At 45.3% G+C, this 6609-nt stretch overlaps 1 pseudogene; it reads right to left on the bottom strand.

Annotated features, from left to right (window-relative positions):
- Nucleotides 1-1334: 1334 nt before the first annotated feature.
- LOC102518908 lies at nt 1335-3142 on the bottom strand (annotated as a pseudogene).
- Between the last annotated feature and the right edge of the window lie 3467 nt (nt 3143-6609).

Below are 6609 nucleotides of genomic sequence, written 5' to 3' on the forward strand. Positions count from 1 at the left end.
GGCAGAACTCTTCCAGGCGCCAGGTGACAGTCCGTTCCTTGCAAGTGCCCTGTTCACTGACTTCCCTGTTGATGGAACCTCTGTCCTGCTCTAACGTGGGCTTCTGTTAGTTGACTGGTTCCTGTTGCCCCAGCAACAGAGCAATAGTGGAGGTGGCTGCGAAAGGCTGTTAAATGGCTTAATCAGCTGTGGCACGCAGGCACTGTTCCCAACAGGGGCAGTTACAGCTATGTTAGATTTAGTCATTGCCTGCAACTCAGTGTGGCTGAGACGGTCACAAACACGCATGGAATCGGCAAATAATAGGTCCCTGACAAACACATCTCGGTTGATTGAAGAACTTTCAGAATCATGAAAACATTATATTATGTCCCTTCCAGTTTTATCAGAGTCTATTTTGTTATATTCAAACCAAGTAATTTTCATAGGCTGTGTATGGCCAGCCTACCCCCAGTCAGCCCGTTTCTCAGCTCTTCACAAGGATTTATCGATAACAACACACCCATTCCGTTTGGGCTGTTATTATGGTTCTGTCCTGAAACATCCTGTAGTGGTTATTTTTTGGAAACATCGTTTGGTTCATAATCTCTTAGCAACAGAACTTGAGGGCTAACGGCCGATGCACACTCCGAGCAAGATGACTGTGACTCGTGCGTGGGCAATGAAACCCACAGCAGCCAAGTCAGAGCGCCCTCTGATTATGGGTTTCATTGTTTTAGGTCATTGAACGTCACCAGCACCCACCACGAGCCAAGCCTGCTTTGTTATATGCCTGAGAGCTTTTGCTGTGGCAGCCACACGCCCAAGGCCTGGGAGAACTTTTGGTCACCAGGTGCCCAAGGCCGTCACAACCCCGTCTCCTCCTTGGTACAGGGGCCAGAGTGTGGGTCTGACTGGGAAGAGGAGGAAGGCAGGTGCAGGAACCTCCCGTTCTGTGCGTGCCTGCACCTTATGTCCTCCCAACCCCCTTGTGCAGCGCAGTTAGGACCGTCTGGCCCTAAGTGGCAGCTCAACTGGGTGAAGGTTGGCAGAGACAGAGGCAGGACCAGAACTGCCCAAGCCCCCAGCCTCCACCCTTTCTTTCCTGCCTTCCTCCCTCCCTTCCTCCCTCTCTCCCTCCCTCCTCCTCTTTCTTTTTTACAACAGTTATTTTTATTTGTTCAAAGGCTTATATTGCAAGCATTAAACAAAGCACAGGCTTTGAGTCTGAGAGCCCAAATTCACAGATCTAGGGAGATAAAAGCAAACTGTGATCCATATACATGGATGCAAACTGAAGTCTCACGGTTAATCCCATTGCAGTTCTTAAATTTCTACAGCCTAGAACCCAGAAGTCACAGGTCTTTTCACTCCTTCTGGATGTCCCCCAGGGTATCTGCACTTTTCTTGAGTTGAGCAATCTCATCAGCCTTCAGCTTCTGGTTGATAACCCTGGGTAATCCCTGAGCCTTCAGGATACACAGAAGGCTCAGGAGGACTTTGTTCTCAATGCCACGCCTCCCCTTCCCCACCATCAACACTGGATGAATCCTGGATAGAATTTTCAACAAGCATTCAATGAGATCAGGCACATTTCATCCAATAGACCAGTTGATGTAAACTTTTAGCTTGATGGTTTCATAGGCACTTTTCAACCACCAAATTACACACTTCTTTCCAATTTTCACTATTGTTGTTCTTTCCTATTTCTGGATCCAGCTCCCGGGAGAGAAACACCTGCCACATATATTCCACTCCAAACAGCCACACCTGAGTCACCATGTTCTCCACAAATCCATCCATGGCAGCTGCTGGCACAAATGCCAAGATTTCATCCGTAAAATAGTGACATCTAACAGAATCCACATTTTATACCCACTTCCAATCATGTGATGCTGGAGTAATCCACTTATATTCCAGGTAACATATGTGAGAACATCCACTGGGTTGGAAACCACAATTATGATGCAATCGGAGCTGTACTTGATGATCTGAGGAATAGTGAATTCAGAGACAACATTCCTCTGCACCAGGCTGAGATGACTGTCTCCCACTCAGCTGGCAGACTGCTGCAGTTACCATCACAATCTCAGAATTGCAATCACTGAGTAATCTTTCTCTGCCACAGTTTAGGTGTCTGAAGAAATAAGCTCCCAGGATGCAGATGCATCATTTCTACTTTGAGTTTAACTTCCAAAACACCCACAAGGGCATGTTCCACACCAAGGAGTTTTCCAGAACACTGATGGCATGTGCCATACCAACGTGTCCAGTACCCACTACAATGATTTTATTGTCTGAGACTGTTGCCTCTTCTTCTGCAACCGGTGCAATCAGTTTTTCCTTAAGAGTTGCCATTGTGCAGAGAGAGAGAAGGCTCTGGGCACAGTTGTAATAGTCATGAAAAGAAGACAATGTCAGCTGCATGCCCGGCCTCCTCTCTTTCTGCTCATCCTGTTCACACATCCAGGTCCATAGGGGCAGCTAGCCTCTCCCTGGATGTGCGATCTCCACAAGGCTGTGCTCAAGAGTGTAGCACATGAAGGCCATTGCCACACACCAATTCCATAGGTCAAATGCCACACACACAGTGTGTGCATCCCAGAGCCACTGACCCCAGCATTCACAGGCAGTGAATTCATGGCCCGCCTGCCCATAGGGCTCACAATCCCCTTTTTATTTCGGTCCCTCCCTCAGGCTGAGTCTGTGGTTTTCTGTCTGTGTCGGATAGGAATAAAAATTAAAATAATAGCTACCACTCATTACTGTGAGCCAGAAACATGATTTATATGCCATTATTTACTCCTTAAAACCTTGTAAGGACCTGATACTGTTATCTCTATTTACAGATCAGGAAACTGAGGGTTAGAGTAACTGAATGACTTACTGTAAGTCACCAAAAATAGGTTCTTTCAGTGACACCCACAGTCACATGCCTCTCTCCCCACAGCTCTGTTACTCATGAGCAGAGGTGGATTTGCTGCAAAACTCTTGATGCTTACGCTCTGGGCCCCCCTCACTCATACCTGCCCCTTTCAAGTCCTTAGAAATCTGTTCATATGGCCACATATTTTTGTGAAATTGGAAAAAATAAGATATTTTCATATTTATTTTCTAAAGGAGAGACTCCCAGGGGAGGGTATAGCTCAGTGGTAAAATGCATGCTTAGCATGCATGAGGTCCTCTGTTCAATCCCCAGTATCTCCATTAAAATAAATAAACTTAACTACCCACCCCCCAACAAAAGCAAAATAAATAATATTTTTTTAAAAAAGGAGAGCCTCCCTCTGAATCTACAGAAACTGGATCACCCTGTTCATGAGTGTACACCTTAAACATCCTATTGAAAAATGTGCCTCTTCCTTCTGTCTCCTTTCCCTACTTGATTTGTTCCCCTTAGCACTTTCACTAACACACCATGTACTTTATGCATTTATCTTGTTTACTGCACGTCGTGGGCACCACTCACTAAATGTTTTTGGGTGAATAAAGGCAGCCATTGTCCTTATATGTAAAGCTGTCCTGTGTAAGCAAAGGAAACCATAAGTAAAACAAAACGACAACCTACAGAATGGGAAAAAATTTTTGCAAATGAAACTGACAAAGGCTTGATCTCCAGAATATTTAAGCAGCTCATACGACTCAATAAGAAAAAAATAAACAACCCAATCCAAAAATGGGCAGAAGACCTAAACAAGCAATTCTCCAAGGAAGACATACAAATGATCAATAGACACATGAAAAAATGCTCAATATCACTAATTACCAGAGAAATGCAAATCAAAACTACAATGAGGTATCACCTCACACCAGTCAGAATGGCCATCATTCAAAAGTCCACAAATGACAAATGCTGGAGAGGCTGTGGAGAAAAGGGAACCCTCCTACACTGCTGGTGGGAATGCAGTTTGGTGCAGCCACTGTGGAAAACAGTATGGAGATTCCTCAAAAGACTAGGAATAGACTTACCATATGACCCAGGAATCCCACTCCTGGGCTTATATCCAGAAGGAACCCTACTTCAGGATGACACCCGCACCCCAATGTTCATAGGAGCACTATTTACAATAGCCAAGACATGGAAACAGCCTAAATGTCCATCAACAGATGACTGGATAAAGAAGATGTGGTATATTTATACAATGGAATACTACTCAGCCATAAAAACCTGACAACATAACGCCATTTGCAACAACATGGATGCTCCTGGAGAATGTCATTCTAAGTGAAGTAAGCCAGAAAGAGAAAGAAAAATACCATATGAGATCGCTCATATGTGGAATCTAAAAAACAAAACAAAACAAAACACAAACAAAGCATAAATACAAAACAGAAATAGACTCATAGACATAGAATACAAACTTGTGGTTGCCAAGGGGGTGGAGGGTGGGACGGGATAGATGGGATTTCAGAATTGTAGAATAGATGAACGAGATTATACTGTATAGCACAGGGAAATATACACAAGATCTTATGGTAGCTCACAGAGAAAAAAAGTGACAATGAATATATATATGTTCATGTATAACTGAAAAATTGTGCTCTACACTGGAATTTGACACAACATTGTAAAATGATTATAAATCAATAAAAAATGTTAAAGGTAAAGCTGTCCTGTGTAGAAGATTGTTTCTATATTATAGACAAAGATATAAAGATGTGAAAAGTGACTTGCTCAAAGGCACCTACCAACAAATCCAATCCCCATTCTCCTGCTCTGAGCTGCCTTTGAACTTGGGCATGTCCAGGTTTCCTCTGGCCGTGACATCATAACTTAATCATAGACCACACATCATCTCACTGGTATTTCATCCCTGACTCCTCTCTTGCTCTCTTAACAAGCTCCCCTGACCCCTTAAATCCTGTCAGCCACCTCCTAAGTATCTCTCAGACACAATCACTTCTCTCCACAGCACCCCCCCCCCCCATAGACAGAGTTTCCATCAGCTTCCGGGTGGTCTCCCTGCCCCCAGTCTGTCCCCACACAGCTTCCAGAGGCTGACCTGATCAAGTCGCTCTCCTTCTGGAATTATCCCATGGATTCTTATTCCTGAGAGGTCATATTTGAAATCCTCAGCCTGACCCACAAGGTTCACATTGGCTTTTTTTTTTTCCAGTTTCTCAAACTCACCATCTCCTTCCTGACTCAGAGCCTTTGCATATGCTCTACCCACTTTCGGTGCCAGAACATTCTTCCTCTCCTCCCTCCCTATTATTCTACTTAATTTCTACTCACCCTTTTGGTCTCAAAGCTGCATCACTTCCTCAGGCCTTCCACGTCCACCCAGACTGAGTGGGAGGCCCTGTGAATTGTTTTTACAGCTCTCTGTACATCTCTGCTAAGAACTGATTACAACTGTCATTAAACAACCAACTGTATATTTAGGGGACAGTTGATCCATGGTTGTGACCCCTCCCCCCACCCTCCCCGCCAGACCAGGTGTGCCTTGCTCATTGCTTTATCTTTGTTCCCTTTGTTTGGCTTAAGGAATAAAGACATTGCTTCCTCTCTCATATACAACATTCAAGGTGAGTGTTTTTAATCAGTGGGCAGCAGTGCGCCACACGGTCCTTTGGGGACCCAGGTTCCTTCCATCCTGTGGCTCTGTCATTCCTAGGATTTGTCATCTGTATAGTTGAGGCTGAGTCATTGCAGCAGGAAGGGGGAAGAGCTTTCTAGGTCTTGGTTTGGTTCCAGTTATCTATTACTGAATGACAAACCACTCCAAAATGGAGTGCTGTCACCTATCAACATTTCATTGTCCTCACAGATTCTGTGGGTCCATGAGGAGTGCTGAGAATTTTGGACAGAACTGAGGGAGGATGTCTTGTCTCTGCTCTACAACATCTGAGGCCTCAGCTGGGAAGACTCAGATGACTGGGGGTGACTCAAATGGTTGGGGACTGAATAGCCTAGAGGCATCTTTACTCACCCGGTGCTTCACTAGAGGACTGGGCTCAGCAGGACCTGTTCCAGGGTGCCAACATGTGGCCTCCCCAACTTGGTGGCCTCAGGGGAGCTGGACTTCTTATCTGGAGGCTCAGGGCTCCAAGAGCGAATGTTCCCAGAGAACAAGGTAGAAGCCACGCAGCCTTCTATGCCCGAGCCTCAGAAGTCACATTACTTCTCACTTTCCTCTTGTTTGAAGACAGCCCAATAGAAGAGAAGGGGTCATAGACACCTAACACTTGGCAGGGAGAGAGTTGAAGAATTTGTCATATTTTAAAACCCTTATAGCTGGAGAGGCTAATGCCAGTTTCACTCACATTCCCCTGGTGAGAATGTAGTCACACGGCCCCTTCTAAGCGCACAGGGCTGGGAAACGCTGTCCCTAGTCAGACACTACGTGCCCAGCTTCAAGTCCGTTGTAAAGGAAGAGGGAGAATGGATTTGGGTGGACCGTTTTCAGTCTGCCACGGTCAACTCCTCTGGCCACCAAGAATGTGTGTACCCCTCTTCCTCTTCCCAAACGCAACACAGATCTCAGGGAAAAACTGAGCTTCCATTGACTGAATCCTCAACTGCCTGTTTGTTGAACAACTAACAGATGATTGATTGGATGTTTGCAGAGCCTCTGTGTCCACTCATCCATTATGGACGTTCCATTTCTTCACCTAGAGCCTCGATGT

Source organism: Camelus ferus, chromosome 9 (genome assembly GCF_009834535.1).
Source record: "Camelus ferus isolate YT-003-E chromosome 9, BCGSAC_Cfer_1.0, whole genome shotgun sequence".
In the NCBI taxonomy this organism is placed as follows: Eukaryota; Metazoa; Chordata; class Mammalia; order Artiodactyla; family Camelidae; genus Camelus; species Camelus ferus.